The 17932-nt window shown below is 39.7% G+C and overlaps 1 protein-coding gene across 3 annotated transcripts in view; it reads right to left on the reverse strand.

The window, feature by feature from the left end:
* Positions 1-17932, reverse strand: part of TEC (tec protein tyrosine kinase) — a 105386-nt gene that overhangs the window by 87157 nt on the left and 297 nt on the right. Inside the window, exon 2 of one of the 3 annotated variants that reach the window (XM_081303752.1) lies at positions 7317-7467. The exons of the other annotated variants lie outside the window; for them this stretch is intronic. The gene's annotated coding sequence lies outside the window, so the exon portion shown is untranslated. The remainder of the gene's footprint in view (positions 1-7316; positions 7468-17932) is intronic. 3 annotated transcript variants of the gene reach the window in all.

The following is a 17932-nucleotide window of genomic DNA, read 5'->3' on the forward strand; positions in this document are numbered from 1 at the left end:
TCAAATCCGACGCATCAGCACATTCTTTGGGTTGTGCCTTCAAAGTATTTTTGGAACCACTCAAGATTCTCCTACAGTCCTGTCCCACTGGTGTAATAAATTGATTGCTGTAAAGGCCTTGATTTTTCAGATCTCCCTGTATCTGTTCACACCTTTCTGAACACTTGTCCTTTATACCACACCCTCCCACACTGACTGTGAGTATTGTTGTGTAACGTGCTTTGACCAATAGGACAGAGAGAAAGTGAACACAAACTAAAACTTTGGAATGTGTTTTCTTGTTTCTACTTCTTATCTTGCTTCTTTGCAATAACCATGAAAGTATGTCTGGGCCAAGCTATCCTACTAGAAGGATGTAATGTACATATAGAAAAGACTTGCCATCTCAGCTGAGGCCACGGTAAGCCATCTACACTAACTGATAGCCAGCCAGCCCCCAAACATAGAAAATCCAGGCAATATGGTGAAGATCATTAGCTAACCCACAGCTGATCACAGCAGATACATAGGCTAGTCCAATCAAGACCAACTGACCATTGTCCAGATCAGCAACACTTTATCAACTCAAGAGCAAAAATAAACCATTATCATTGCATGCTGCCGAGTTTATGGGGATGTTTGTTACACAGCATTACTGCGGCAATAATCAATATAATCACCATCATCCCTCATCAAAAATACTGCAAAATATCCTAAATGGCCTCACTACTTCCTTTTTTATCTCTTTCAAATAAGTTCTCCATTCATCAGTCAACACAACCTTTTAAAAACATAAATCATAAAAATACATAAATCATGTCCATGTCATCAGCACTGCTTAAACCCTTCAACGGCTACCAATACACTTAGACTAAAACGTAAACACCTTACCCTGGTACACCACCTACTTCTCCAACCACTTCTAGTACCACTCTCTCTCCTAGCCCACCATGATTCAACCACACCCACCTTCTTCCTACTCTTTAAACACTGAAAATTTATGCTAGGGTCTTTGCATAGGACAGTCCCTCTACCTGCAAGAATGCTCTTCTTTCTCTCTGTTTACTCTCCCTATCCCCTCATACCAGCTCCTTGTTTAACTCAAGTTTCAACCTAATGTCACTTTCACAAAAAGGCCTTCCTTGACTCCCAGTCTACAGGAGGCAGCCAGTCACCCTCACTCTGGTCTCCCATTTTAATTCTTCGTATTACACTTATCACTGCGAGACATTCCTTTCAATTCCATGACAGCAGGAACCTAGTCTATGTATTTACTGCTGGATCCTCAGCTCCTAAACAGTTCCTTCACATAGTAGGTACTCATTCGAGATTTAATGAATACTACTTGATTCATCTATTAAATGAATGAGCAAGAACCTTTCTGACATCAGGTTTATAAAAAAACGAGGAAATAGGCGTGCTAAAATGGAAAGGAGAAAAAACAAACTGATTCTGAGAGAGAAATCTTGAAGTCAAGAAACCACTTCGGAGTTGTGGCTCAGAGGTAGAGTGCGTGCCTAGCACATGCGTGAGGCACTGGGTTTCATCCTCAGTACCACATAAAAATAAAATAAAGATATTGTTTCCACCTATAACTAAAAAAATAAATATTAAAAAAAATCACTTCACCAGATACAGAATGAAGGCAAGAGTTTGGACTCCGAAAACAACCTAGAATGGGAGCAGGGCTCTGATCCTTACTGGCTGTGTGTGTAAACATGGACACATTACTCACCTCTCTACCCTTGCTTCTTCATTTATAAAGCAAGGTGACAATTACAACTTCATAGCATGGTAAAAAATTAAATTAAAAAGTCTTTACATAAAGTACTTAGATATCTGGATCAAATAATTACTCAATATTAGTGATGACAATGATGGTGGTGATGGTGGTGGTGGCACACAGTCCACCCTGGTGGTGTTGATTCAACTGGCATGTCCAGAGTATCTCACTCAACCTATTGTGGCTACTTGAATTTTCTTTGATTTTCAGGCACTTCAAATGGTCCCTTGTCATCAAGAATGGAATGAGCACAGAACCTACAACCAGAAGAGCTGGGTTCCGGCTCTGGTTCTGCAACTAACCATCTGGGTAATCCTGGGTGAGTCACCAACTTCCCAGACCTGAAAGTTTTCTTGTCATTTTCTCAGTCCGTGCCCAAGACAGGAAGTGCAGAAAATATTCTGTGAAGAGGTGGCAGTATGAATATAAGACAGGGACATGAAGGCAGAGAGACAAATCACTACACGTTCCATTCTGGAGCATAAAAGGAATGTCTGAATACCTTAAGACCTCCCAAATCATGTTTCTCAGAACACTGGACCTGTTGAATGATTAGACATGCTTATTCCAAACCAAAATGGCTTAAGCACAGGAATACCACCTGCCTTCGTTCTCTACTACATGAACAGGGGCCAGCACAGCACCCAAAACACTAGTAAGCATGCACTTACTAGTCCATTCATGCTTGTTGAATGAATGGACAAACATATTTGGGGAAAGCTGGGTTAACCTATGTCAGACTGGTTCCTTATGAGCATTTCTCAAAGACTTTAATATGTGAACAAGCTCCGTGAATCAAATAGCATGCAGTGTTTCCCAACCTTATTTGATCACAGAACTTGCTCTATTTCCCTTGAACTTCATTAACATCTCTGAGTTGTAGAATTCTATAAAACACTGGGAAACACCATAAGCTTATGTAAGTCATTTTTACTATCATGCAATCCATGTGTTATCTTACTCTTCATTCACAAGGTTATTAAAAGGCCGAGTAATTTGATTCATATCTAGTATACAGCTGTTGTCTCCCAGCATCCTGGAACCTTAAGTCTCCTATTGCTAGGCAGGACCTCATCCTCTCCTAGCTCATAAGCAGCAGGAGGACCTGACTCATTTCCCTGCCTTATTCTCTGCTCCCTCATAACCACCCTGTGCTGCCAATCCCTCCCCCTCTTCTCCCACCATCTCCACTCTACAGCCCCACTCTGTGAAGTTTCTTAAACTTCTGTCATGACTCCTCCTCCCCCTTTACAACCACTCCAACCAAGTTTTAATCTTGTCATTTACAATATCATCCCACCTCTCTCCTTTTTTATAATAAAGGCTGTCTTTGTCTTGCATTCTCCCTCCTGACTCATATCCAATCCAATCTGGGTCCCCTCTTCCTTTCCTACCACTTATTTCCCAGGAATCAAGCTCTTCATAACTCCAGGCCTCTGCTCAAGTTGTGCTCTCTGCCCAGAAAACTATTCCCTCTTAATCCTCCTGTTGAAATCCCACTCATTTCTCAAGGTCCTTTTTCTGAGGTGGATCTTAAATATGCCCCAAAGACCATGTGTTGAAGGCTCGGTCACCAGCCTGTGGCACGACTGGGAGATGGTGGAACTTTTAGGAGGTAGGACCTAATGGAAGGAAATTAGGCCACCGAGGATGTGCCCTTGAAAGGGATATTGGGAAGCTGATCCCTTTCTCTGTCTTCATTCCGTCCTCTATGTCTTCATTTCCAAATAGTGTTCCTCCACCATACTGACTTGCCAACCATGATGTACTGTGCTGCTATAGGCCCAAAGCAGTTGGGTCAAGTGATTTTGGCCTGAAACCATGAGCCAAATAAATCTTTCCTCTTTCTAAGCTGTTTATCTCAGATATTTTGTTGTAGTGGTGGAAATACAACCCCGTCCTGAGCACAAGTAATCTCTTTGATGAAGTCTCCCTTGCTTTCCACTCCCACCACAACTATGTGCTCCCTGAACTACCCCAAGGCATCTGCTCAACTACTGCAAATATATCAAGTTCGTTGTATATACGAATACAGAAAGTGCAAAGCTGGGAGAAAAGACTAGGAAGCACGTGAGTCAGTCCAGGAGGATGACCAAGAAGTTGATGGAAACAGAGGAGACCAGGAGGATATCTACAAGAATGGCTTGAATGCTAAATGAAAAAGATGTTTTGCATGAGGGCTGAAAAGTGAGGCCCTGAAAGTGGTGAAGAGAAATCGGGAGAAGGCTACAGCAGAGAGAGCTGTGGGGAAGGGAGTGTTTTCGTGTGTGAGGAGGCTGGGGTGTGGGAGAGTTGATTCACTGTGGAACAATGCTCTCAGAGGGCCACCGGAAAGACTTGGGAAGCAAGCCAGCAGAAGGATGGGAGTTCAGAATCGTAGGGGGGCTGAGAGTACTTAGGAAGATTGCTGATCAGAAAGGCTGGAAGTCAAGGAAACTGGGGATAAGAGGCAAGGGCTTGGCCTAAGCTGGCTGAGAGCCCAGATGGTGTCAGAGGCCAGAGAGTTCATTCCAGAGTCTTTGATCAGCATTCAAAGAGGAGGCTGATAAACAACTTTTCTGATGTCTATGAAGAACAGACTTCTCTAATGCTCCTCTCATGGTACAATCCATGTCCCACCCAGATCCATGTGTGTGGGCTACACCATGGGGTGGGAAAGGGATGGAAGGCTGGGTGTGGAAACTCCTTTCACTTGGGCAGAGCTTAAAGGCCTAAAAGGGAAACAGCAAGCTGACCATGGTTCAGAGTCTGCAGAGATCAAAGGCCTCCTGGCACAAGTATAAAAAGGCCCTAGAAGCAGTGGGTTTACTCTCATCTAAAGGTAGACACAGAATGGCAATGGGGAAGCCAAGACAGAAATATTCATTTTCTAAAAAGTCTGTGACTTAGATAGGATTCTTTTCAAATGCAAATATCTAGATTTAAGTAAACAAAAACAAATGGAACATATTGGCTCACATAACCAAGCTGTCCTGGGATGCTTCAGGTAAACCCTGAGCTCCAAATGATGCTGGCCATGCTCTCATGACCACTCACTTCTCACTGTGTGATGGCCTCCTCTCTCCTAGTACAAACAGCTTCCTCCATAGAGCAGAGCCATCATCACTCCAGATTACATCACACAGCACAAAAGAAAAAAGAAAAAGACATCCCAGAGGAAAGAGTGCCTCCTTTCCTAAATGTAAGCAGAACGGGAGCCTCATTGAGCCAGCCTAGATCATACATTCTCCCTGGATCAATCACTTAGTCAGGTGGAAGGTGTATTCAGATCACCCAAAGCCAAGTCACATGACCAGCCCTGAAGTCAATGTCAATCCCAACCAAACCACACGACCCAGAGATAGAAGTTCCCCAAAGAAATAAAGTCTGGACAAACAAATAGTAAGTCCACTACAGGATGGGCACTTTCCCATACAGCCCCAGATACCAAAGGCAGAAGCTCTGGGCTGGTACTTAAAGCATAGAAGAGCTTTGAAGTCAACCTGAACTGGATTTGACACTTATTAGCTGAATGGCATCATGCAAATTACTTAATTTCTTAGTGCCTCAGTTTCCTCTTTATAAAATGGGAATAATCATAGTGCCACATCCTAGAGATATTTGTAAGAGTTAAATGAAATAATGCATATAAACTACTAAGCACAACACTTGACACAAAGCAATCAATAAACAGTAGTGCTATTACTAGTAATAATAATAATAATGACTGTTAGTATCATTAGAACAGGGCAACCCATGAAGGGTAAGCAGTGACTCAGTGAAAGAGGGAGCCATGCCAGCATCTGCATGAATTGGCCAAGTTCAAGTATCATTAAGGGCAACTCAGACACAAAAGAGGCCCATGAGTCAAAGCTAGATAACAATTCAAATTAATGTGTTGAGCATCATTATGCACCAGGCCCTGGGAACACAATATGAGTGAAACACATATGGATGGCTCCAAAGAGACCTATGGCACTGTGCACTATTTTGAGGGAGAGGAGGGTAACTGAGGCTGCTTTCATTCTTTCAACCACAGGCAAATTGCCCCGGGATTGTGCTGAACATAAAAGAGAACAATGCAAAAAGCCTAACTGATGAAACTATAGGAAAAACAGAGAAGCCACAACCACTCACCTACCCACCTCCTCAAAATATGTCTCTGCGTGCATTAGAAAAACCCGCCTCTTCCTTTGAAAATTTTACTTCCATCTTCTTTAAAACTGTTGCACGCATTAAATAAGCAAATTTGTTAGGTCTATAAAGTAAATGACACCCAAGAATTTTGCAGTATACAACCTGCACAATTGTACATCATAGCTTTGGGCACAGGCAAAGAAAATTAAGATGGGAGCTAAGAGGAATGAGAGACTGGGATGGGGATGCAATGTCTGGAAGTCCCTGGGCCTTTGGGGACAGAGCACCTTTTGTTTTAGAACTGCACTGTTCAATATGGTAGCCACATATCGCAAATAACTACCGAGCATTTGAAATGTAACCAATGCAAGTGAGGAAAGAAATTTTTAAATTTTAAAAAATTTTAATAAATTTGAATTTAAAATGTAAAACTGAAGTAATATAAAATATCTTTTCATTAGTCACAACTTTATTGTTTGGTAGAACTACAGTTCACTTTACCCACTATAATACAAAAGATTTCATATTGTATTATACTGCATTTGTAATATTGTATTGCTCCTCAGTTGTTTCTAATATCGCATTAATAATTTTTATATTTTTATATGTTGGGTTACACAGCATATATTCTGAAAATTAATTTCACCTGTTGCTTTTTCCTTTCTTCACATGGCAACTAGAAATTTTTAAATTCCATCTGTGGGTCACAGAATATTTCCACTAGACAGTGCTGCTATGAAGACTTCTTAGGATCTATAGGGTTCAGAGGCTTGGGAGCAATGCCCAGAGAGACTTGTTGGTTTTTATTTGAAGCATTTGCTCCTACATTGTCCAATTCTATTTAAGACAGCAAGAGGAAAGGAGAAGAGCTCACTGTGCAGAGTTCCAAAGAGAACATAGCAGAGAGCCCTGGACTCATACTGCATTATTCTGAACTCTGTTATCACCACTTACTACTTACCAAATGTTATAGAACCTCTCTGAAATTTAATTTCTTTATCTATAAATGCTGAAAATATCTTATCCATTTCACAGGGTTCTCTGAGGATTGCATGTGATAATCCACCTAAAGAATTTAGCATGGAGCCTGGCACATCATATATACTCAATAAAGATTTGGAATGTTTATTATTTGGGAATAAAAAAGGTGCAAATGAACGGTTTTCCTCATATTATTTAGCTCAGTTTCCATAGTTTAAGCAGGTCCACTCTGTCCACAGGTCTCATTTATCTTTCTAGACTGAACAGCTAATGGGAATATGTCACTCAGTCTTCTCTGTCACTGATTTGCTTGCTCTAAGTGCATTATGTCTTTTAAGGTACAGTGATGAAACTTGCAGAAACTATCTTAGATGCTGAAGCATATGAAAGTGAAATAACATTTCTGATTTATTTGTGACAATAGTTAAAATTAGTCAGCATGTTCCAAATTATCTACCTTGTCAATGTCTTTAGTTAAGAGTTTACAGTAGCCGGGTATGGTGGTCCACGCTTGTAATTCCAGTGATTCGTGAGGCTTAGGCAGGAGGATCACAAGTTCAAGGCCAGCCTCAGCAACTTAGCTAGGCACTCAGCAACTTAGTGAGACCCTGTATCAAAATAAAATATAAAAAGGGCTGGTGATGTGGCTCAGTAGTTAAGCAACCCTGGTTTCAATCCCCAGTACAGAGAGAGAGAGCTAGTTAGTTTACAATAATCTCTGAATCTCTTTCTTGAGTCAAAAACTGAAATGTATATCTGCATGTACAAATTGGATCCATTTTACCTAAAGGTATTCTTTGCAATGCCTGCAGTTTTGCATAGACTTGATAAAAGCAGTTTGACTTTTTAGTGTCACAGAGGGTTCATGTTGACTATAAACTAGAAGTTCACTAAAGTATTCCCTCTCATATATTACTTACTTAAAAATAATAATAAGACTATTGCAACTACATCTGTATTCTGAGAAATGTTCTGTCTTTCAATCCTCTTTCAAATCCTGATTTTAACAATATTTCTCCCTAACTCCCACTGACCCTACTTAAGAGTCTTTGTGTGGACTCTTCCCAAAATCACTTTGAAAGTTACAGTTTCAAGGGCTGGGGTTGTGGCTCAGCGGTAGAGTGCTCACCTAGCACATGCAAGGCACTGGGTTGGATCCTCAGCACCACATAAAAACAAATAAGATAAAATAAAGGTATTGTGTCCAACTACAACTAAAAAAAAATATTTTAAAAAAAGTTACAATTTAGATCTATCTACCTTTCCTCTTTATCTAAGGCTCTCTAATGCTAGTGAATTTTTCAAACATAATTTATCCTTATAAAGGAGTAGCCTATCTGCCCAAAATGTTAAATTGCTTAAAGTAGTAAATATAAATGTATTTTGCATGCACACACACACAGTCGTGAAGATTTTATTTTAGATTCCACTTGTCCCACCAAGTCCAAGGAAAACTGAATGAACATTACATTAAATTTACCCTCTGATTCTCAGCAAGTCATTATTCTCTCTGACTTGCCTGCAATGAACATCAGACAAGATGGACTTTTCTCATCCATAAAATGAGTATAATATAGATGTTCTTTGCCCAACACAGCAAGCCACCTCATTATTCATGAATGTGTATAAAACGCTCTCAGGAAAAGCTCAAAGTTCTTTACAAGCATTAAGCCATGAATCTTTCTGAAGTGCACTATTAATTATGTGTCATTATGCTTTGTGTAATAGGTGGAAACCCTGAAGCATGGGAACATAATGCCAGCTAATAGTTAACCTCGAAATACAGCTTAGGCTTTAAACATTAGAACATCCAGACATCCAGAAAGATGTCAAGGGAATAATTTAAACAGGAATTCACTCTACTCTAGTTCTTAATCAAGAAATACATTTGTGCAAATTTTGATGATGGGGCTCACCCTGCACACCTTACTGAGCCTGGCTTACAGACTCCAGGAATGAGGAAATGAGTGGGAGGGTTGGAGTTTCCCAAGAAAATAAGATGCCTTCCCGGCTTACCAGAAAGGTCATAAACCCTGGACCAGGTACAGAGGTCAGATGAAGTTGCAGTTGCCACAACAACCTCTCCACCTTTTGTTACTAATCCTTAGAAACTTTTCCTACCAATATCCAATAAAATGAAAATATCCACAAAAACACAGTTTCTGTACATGGTTCTGTCAGGTTCTTCAAACTGTCTTATCTGACCTACAACCAGGTACATAAGATGGTCTCAAAGGTTCTCATGTATACAAAGAAGATACTGTTCATCTAAAAGAGACAAAAAAGAAGATAATGGAAACTCTATATAGCTTTATATTGATAGAAATTTTTTAATTGTTATTTTTGTTTCCTTCTGATAAGAGTTAATAGAAGTTAGAAATCCTTAATCCCAGAATGATGTTTTGAAAAATACTCCCCAAGGAAATAATCCTCAAAGAAAAAAAAAAAAAGCATACCTATTTGAAATAATGGGGGGGGGGTTAGGGTAGGGATGTGGGGGGAGGGTTTAGCTCAATGACAGAATGTTTGCCTAACATGCACAAGTCCCTGGCTTCAATCCAAAAATTAATTAATTGGTTAAGAAATAAAAATTTTTAAGAAGGAAAATAATCCAAATGTCTAACACCTGAAGAGTTATTCAAAATACTATCATATATTAACATGACAGAATATCCCCTAGCTATTAAAAATCATAACCATCCCTATAAGAAAATGCCCACATAAAAGATCACCCAAAGAACATTATACATGAACTACTATGTGTATAAAAAAATTAGTATAGAATTCAGAATTACATAAACAGTTGCACATAATGCTCATCAGGTTAACTATTTTCTAGGAAGTTACTGAGGATTTTTAAGAAGTCCAGTGAAAACAGAAAAGAGAGGAGACTCACAAAGATTCCTTCTGGGATAGTTTCAGGGTTATTTTTTTTTTCTAATTTCTTTTTTGTAAGCTTCAGTACTATTTGCATTTTTAACAATGAATATGTAAAACTCTACTAGATGACATTTTTTTAAGGATGACAGGAAGAGTTCGAGGAGCACATTATTGAGTCTGAGAACCTGGGTAGTACCCAGAGATCTATCCTTGGACTGGGGAATGTGGGAGGATCTGTCAATAGCTCTAACCCCAAAAAACATCTTCTCACTAAGACTCCAGAACCCATGACCAAGAATTCTTTAATGCAGTGGTTCTCTAAGTGGTTTGACTATGTGAAAAAGACATTGGAAATCCTTTTAAAAACATTCAGTTTTAAATGAATGCTCTTGGCAGTGGGAACTGGAAAGTCAATGTCACCCTGCTGTCAGTCAAAAAAAAAAAAAAACACATTCAGAAGCATGTATATCTAAATTTACACATATGAGCATTCATAACCCAACTGAACTATATCTCTGTGTCTCTTCATGACTAAAGGGTCAGGAAATTTTACTTTAGCAAACAATAGAAGCAATAGAAACAATAGAAATTGCCTTCTATGAAACAAAAATAACTCTAATGGTAAAAACTAAAGCATGCTTAAATCAAACTGGCAGAAAAATGAACTGGAAATCGCTCCTGTATGGGGCAGGAAAAAAAAAAGATTCATTTTTTGGGCAATCATGTGGAGATCCCACAGATGTGGCTGAAATCTAATACTGGAGGGCATAGGAGGACACGAGAGTTTCTAAAGAAATAGTAACAGAAAAGATGCTGTTGGAACTTCATTTTGGATAAAGAGAAAGCATTAACATTTTTTCCTACTAACTCAGCTTAGAATTTCACAAAAAAATGAAAATTAAAGGGAGTAAGATATTTACAGAATTTTGCAGAATCAGGATCTCACCTACTATGTAAAGACTACAAGTCTACCACTACGACACTCTATAGCTAAGCATTTTAAACCTTGAAAATAATGACATAAAGCTACAGAAGCTAAAAGTAAATGTGTTATTAAAATCCAAACAAAGGTTTTCCTCCTTTAAGTAAATGCACCAGTGTAGGCAACCTAATCAGCATATACTTCCCTCCTTCCTCCAAAAGCCAATCCTCTTTGCCATTAAAACAACAACAAAAAAATCCCAATACCATACTAAGTAGAAATACATGGACAGAAAAATAATATTAGTTTCAGTGAGGAATATTTCTAAATGACAGGAGAAACAATATACTTGGAAAAACTTAAGTTGATTGTCATTTGCTTCAGTCTATATAACCAAAGTGAAGTAAAGTCTAATCAGGATTTTATGAGTTTAGAGTATTGGACACAACTTGGATAATTATGACTAAGTATTTTTTTTAACTGCAAAGCATCCAAAATTCATTCAGAGCATTGACTGAATATTTATTAGGTATTGTCCTTTCTCTAGCAGAGTTTAATAACCAGCTTAAAAGATAAAAAGAGCTTATGTTGAAGCACTCAGGATATTAGAGAAAACTGCACTGCGTGGAAAAAGAGACTGCAATAGCACTCTCTTTAGAAAAGGGAAAGAGACCTGCATAAGTACAATGGGAGGAATGAGCCTTGCAGCATTCTCCCTGGCCAAACTTTCATTCATATGTGTTACGGGGTACCAGCTAAATAAATCTTTTCTTTTTTTTATTTATATATAACAGCAGAATGTATTACAAATCTTATTACATATATAGAGGACAATTTTTCATATCTCTGGTTGTATACTTAGTATATTCACACCAATTCATGTCTTCATACATGTACTTTGGATAATAATGATCATCACATTCCACCATCATTTCTAACCCCATGCTCCCACCATTCCCCTCCACCCCTCTGCCCTATCTAGAGTTCGTCAATTCCTCCCATGCTCCCTCTCCCTATCCCAGTATGAATCAGCCTCCTGATATCAAAGAAAACATTTGGCATTTGTTTTGGGGGGATTGGCTAACTTCACTTAGCATTATCTTCTCTAACTCCATCCATTTACCTGCAAATGCCATGATTTTATCTCTTTTATTGCTGAGTAATATTCCATTGTGTATATATGCCACATTTTTTATACATTCATCTATTGAAGAGCATCTAGGTTGGTTCCACAATTTAGCTATTGTGAACTGTGCTGCTATAAACACTGATGTGGCTGTGTCCCTGTAGTAAGCTGTTTTTAAGTCCTTTGGGTATAGACTAAGGAGAGGGATAGCTGGGTCAAATGGTGGTTCCATTCCCAATTTTCCAAGAAATCTCCATACTCCTTTCCATATTGGCTGCACCAATTTGCAGTCCCACCAGCGGTGTATGAGTGTACCTTTTTCCCCACATCCTCGCTTATTATTGTTGTTTGTATGCATAATAACTGCCATTCTGATTGGAGTGAGATAAAATCTTAGAGTGGTTTTGATTTGCATTTCTCTAATTGCTAGCGATGATGAACACTTTTTCATGTGTTTGTTGACAGACTGTACATCATCTTCTGAGAAGTGTCTCTTCGGGTTCTTGGCCCATGTATTGACTGGGTTATTTGTTTTTTTGGTGTCTAGCTTTTTGAGTTCTTTATATACCCTAGAGATTAATGCTCTATCTGATGTGTGAGGGGTAAAGATTTGCTCCCAAGATGTAGGCTCTCTATTCACCTCACAGATTGTTTCTTTTGCTGAGAAGAAACTTTTTAGTTTGAGTCCATCCCATTTATTGATTCTTGATTTTAATTCTTGTGCCACAGGAGTCTTATTAAGGAAGTTGGGGCCTAATCCCACATGATGAAGATTAGGGCCTACTTTTTCTTCTATTAGACACAGGGTCTCTGGTTGTTAAATAAGTCTTTTCTAATAACCCATCCTTCGCTGTCATCCACCTGAGATAAAATCCCTAGTGCAACTGCTGTGTTGGAGCAATTGCCAGCCCTGGTGTTTTCCGTCTTCCCAATGCACAGTTGTTTTGCCCTCAGAGGGAGCTAGAGCTTCACCTTTGCTGCAGGTCAGATGGTTTGGAAACAATGCTCTTCCTACTTCAGTGGAGGCTAAAGCTTGTCAGTATTCCCCTGTGCATAACCACGAGAATGCTGCTGTCGTAAAGCCCCAGGAAGAGAATATTCCCTGCATGAAGGGAGGCTGAGCAATGACTCAACCCGTAAATGGGTCGGGAAAGTTGCAAAGAGCAGGGCAGGTCAGTCATCTCAGCTCGCCCAGCCAGAAACAGGAACTTGGTGCACATTCCAAGAAGGGCCCCAGCTTGCAAAGGGGAAGGGAGGATCTCGCTTCTGGCAAGGAAGCTGTGGGATACCCTGGCGTCCAGAGGGAAATCATAGGAATTTCCACTGAGGCCACAAGGCCACCTCTGACACTAGGTCCAGTTTTCAAAGTGAAATAATATTAGACTCACCAAAAGGTAAGAGATGCAGAAACCAAGGAAACAGAATGATTCTTCCTAGACAAAATGAATTCAAGAAACAGGAATAAGCGCTGAATGAACAGAAAGCTATACACCAGCCAAGTTAGGGTTAGGGAGAAGTTTTAGCTCCTATGACAACTGGGATTAATTAGTAAAGAAACAAAAGGAACCTGAGATCCAAACTGAGCTCAAAGAGAATATTCCAGGTTAATTAAAAATGTTTACCTGTGGGTTGAGACAGGGGAATCAACAGCATGTTGCCCTGACAGACCCAAACGAGTCTCTCAGTAGAGGTTGGTTAAGAAATCTATATTTCAGGCACTTATGGCAGATGGAACAGAAAACTTGTCAAAAGCCCAGTAAAATGTCAGTGAAAGAAATTTTTTTCTTTAATGTGTAAACCAGGGCTGGGGGCATAGCTCAGTTGGTAGAGTACTTGCCTAGCATACACAAGGCCCTGGGTTCAATCCCCAGCCCCACTGGAAGATTAAAAAAAAAAAACCTATGGTATATAATGTGTAAACTAGCAAGGACAGAGAGGGTGAGACAAGAGACAAGAGCAAAAACATTATGGTGGGGTGAAGGAGAGCCAATAAACAATCTGACTTATATAGCAGAATCTCCAAAAGTTTAAGTAATTAAAGGTAATTGGGCCCCATGTAGGGTGAAGTGTGGGCTGAAAAGAAAAAAGACTTATTGCAAGCCTCCCCCACATCCCTCCACCAATCTGAGCAGTTAGGTGACAGCCCCTTATCTATCACCAGCAAAAAGCCTGGAGTTGCCTTCCCACACATCCCCATCCTCCAGGGTCTCTGGACATCAGGCACATTTCAGGCACCCTACGGAAGATAGCCACCCACAACTTCAGCTTTTACCCTCCCACTCAAATGTCAACAGACAACCAAGGGCATTGGGAACACAAGAAAAGCCTCCAACAGGAAAGTAAAAGACCTAAACAGTGAAAAGACAAGAGCAACCTTTGCAAACTAAAACTGTAGAAGAAAGAAAAAAAAAAATCCCCCAAAAGTCATTAAACTTCCCAGGGAGATAAGATCCTGGAACCACACAGAAGAAATACAAAGATACACACACACACACACACACACACACACACACACACGTATGTGTGTATATATATTCAGAAAACAAAAAAATAGCTTTTAATTGAAAATATTAAATAAATTATTGGCATAAAAATCTCAGTGAAAGGGTTTAGGTAATAAAATTGAGAAAAATCTCCCCAAGAATAGGATCCAGAAATAAAAAAAAACAGATATTATGAAAGAAAAGGTAAGAAAATTAGAGGCCTAATCCAAAATATCCAATATCTGAATAGTAAGAGTTTCTTAAAGAAGCATCATAGAAAATGGAGTAAATTACCAACAAGATCATTCAAAAAAAATTCCCCAAACCAAAGATATAAGTTTCCAGATTCAAAGAGCCCAACCCAATGGGTGAAAACAGACCCACATAAAGGCACAAAATCATGAAATTTAAGAATTGTAGAGAAAATTTTATGAAATTCCAGAGAGGACACAGCAGGTATGGAACCTATATGCAGCCTGCAAACAAAACTGAGGGGTTGGGACTGTAGTTCAGAGGTAGAGCACTTGCCTAGCACATGCAAGGCACTGGGCACATATAAACAAATAAATAAAATAAAGATCCCATCAACAACTAAAAAAATATTTTTTTTTAATTGAGGGTTTGGAACAGTTCTGAATTCCTCAACAGTCACACCATAATCTAGAAAGCAATGGAACAAAGCCTTTAAAATTCCATCCTGGAATTCTGCACTCGGCCAAATTATAAACTGTCAGTGGAAAATAGATATTTTCAGGCATTCAACAGTCTCAGAAAGATAGACATCCTATTCACCCTTTTCCAGGAAGCATCCCAGGACATGTGCTACCAAAACAGGAGAGTCCACCAAAATAGAGGAAGACATGTTCTGTGGGTACCAGGAGATCAAAACAGGAGTGAGATGATGGGAATCCCCAGGACGCTGCTTTAGGGAGGCCCTTGGGGAGAAATATGCAATGACAACAAGTTCAGATTATAGCAAGCCAGGAGGCTCAGGATTGGTTTCTTAGAAAAAATGAGATTAACAAAAGACCGATTTGAGGCAAGACTTAGAAAGCAGGCCAAGAGTTGTAAGTTGAATTAATGAGTACAAAACGGTCAAATAAAGCAATTATTAACTCAAAGAAAAAAAATATGCTTAGCATAGTTAATGAATATTGATCTAGCCATTAATCAATATTCTGCTTTAACTACTGCAAGGGTGGTAAAAATAGGGAAGCTGTGCTTGTGCTGGGGGGTGGACAGAAAAAGAGGGCCAACTCATCGTCCTCCACAGTGGGAAGTCAACAGATAATGCTTAAAGTTGAAAACCTCAAGAACTATCAAATACAAGCAATACGTGCCAAAGAATTCTAAGGGTTGTTTCTGGAACGTTAGAAAAGCAACATGAAAGGCTTAAAATTCAAAGTAAAACAACATTGGCTTCCACGCCTCACACATATTTACATTTGTTTGGCTTTTTCTTTGTTTCCCCAATAGCAAACTGTTTTGAAAAATTCCTTTCTTGTTTTTCTAAACAAAAGAAAATATAATTTTCTACATCTATGCCACAGTAGCTGTGGGCATCTGAGCTCTGAGCAGTCATGTAGTGAGGAAATTAATAGTCATAATCTGTTCCAAGGAAGGACTGGTTGAGCCAGGGCAGAAACAAAAAGACAAGCCCAGGGGAGGCAGGTTTAGAGGTGTGGGCAAATACTAAGCCCCCCCCCCAGGTTGGGTGTTGTTGCAGTTTTCAATAAAGCTCTTCTAATGGCATAATTGCATTGCCACAAGATAATTTTACAACTTGTCAGTGACCACGAGCCAATTTCAATTCTTTCTGACAGAACTGAATGCCCAATTTACAACACTAATCCAACTAAGACAGCCAGCCCCAGGACTACAGATCTGGGTTCAACTTCAGTTACTCTATTTTGCCTGATGCAGACCAGACAAGAAGAGAGCATAGGAAGGATGCTGAACAAGTGACAGTGTCATCAACAGACATTTGCCATCCATGGGGGACCCAGCACCAGGATCAGAATTAACACTCCTGCTGATGCTGTGGACCAATGCTCCCTATCCTGAACAATAGCTGGGAATCTGGGCGGGGGTGAAGTAGAGGTCAAGGAGCTAGAAGAACAGGGGCCAGGAGGAGAAGCACCAACCTGGTCAACCAGGAGGAACCTGTAGGCAGAGGCATAATCAGAGACCCAGAGCACAGGCTCCTAGATCTCTGGATGCCTGGAGAAAAGCAACGAGGCCAATAATTCTTCCCAAGGCATAAATATGGGCCAGTCACTACCCACAACTTCTTCAACCTCCCTGCCAAGGGTCATCCTCAGAGAGCAAAGTTTGCCATTCTCTGAGCTTCACCGTGGTTTCATAAAACATAGCCCTTGCCCTTGAGTAACTAGCTACTAAGAAAACAAGACCATCTTGTTACAGAATAAAGTAGGTAAACAGGTTGAAATGCTACAGCATACATGAATATTCTAGATTATTTCCTATTTGGAAGAATTTGAAAATTCTAGATCAAGGACCCAAGTGGGTCAAAGTTATAGTCAATTAGAATTGATTTGCATGTGTTTACAACACTTGCGTTATACAGTTCCACAAATCAGAATGTACACACCCTTATGGGAAGAATCAAGATCATTAACATAAACACACTACAGTATGCATCCTGCATTGGCAGGAGTAAAGTATTAGTTAAGAGTAGTAAATTGATTAGATTAATTAGAGTATAGGGAAAGTATATCCTTTGTAAACACTGAAAACAAAACTAAGCTAAAAATATTTTCAAATATTTAATGTGAAAATTACCCATACTTGTCTTTTCCCCATATAAACCATGGTAATTTTATATGCATAATTTCATAATTGCATATGATTCTTGTGGACCAAAGAGCTATCATTGTGTAACCTAATTTGTTAAATCCCAAAAGTTATTTGGGAGACCTGCTGTTGGTTCTTCAGTTTTTTGTTTTTTGTTTTTCCTCCCCAACTCTATAGGAAAGAATCAACCAGGACGCAGTAAATTCAGAATTTCCTAAGAGGAAAATGAGCACTCACTGGAAAAAGACAGGACATATGCACAAAGCATATAACTATTTTAGATAGCCTTCAAGCCCACTTAACCACCAGCCATTCTGTGGTTCCAAGCTAACACTGAGATCAAGTCTTCTAATCAAATATTCCAGTTTCCAAAGAATGACAAGAGATGAAATTGTTCCTGAACCTGATACAACGCCATGTCTGTTATTCGTCCATGAAAAAAAAAAAAAAAGTCAAAAGAAGATTTAGGATCCCAGGAAATAAATGCACACTCACGCGTCAAGGCTCTAATTTTTCCAAATACATCTATAATCCAAGCCCCTATTTTCAAGATCCATACACTATTTCCCGTTTAAAAAAAAAAAACTGAACTTGATGGAGTAAAGCACGAGGACACATGCAACAGTGGAACATCTTCCTGGATTCTGCCAACTTCAATCAAGATTGCAGTGCCGCGGGAGTAGAGAGGAAGAACCAACTCCGCCACACAGCTGGGAAGTAAACCCAATGCCAGACGGCTAGGGCCCTGAGATCCAAAGGAAAAGGGGGCGGATGCCTCCCCACGAGAGGTCAGCACTGGAGCCCGGGGTACAGGCTGCAGCCCCCAGGAAGGCGCGGCCACGAAGGAA

Source organism: Spermophilus citellus (genome assembly GCF_964194105.1).
Source record: "Spermophilus citellus genome assembly, chromosome: 8".
NCBI classification, from domain to species: domain Eukaryota; kingdom Metazoa; phylum Chordata; class Mammalia; order Rodentia; family Sciuridae; genus Spermophilus; species Spermophilus citellus.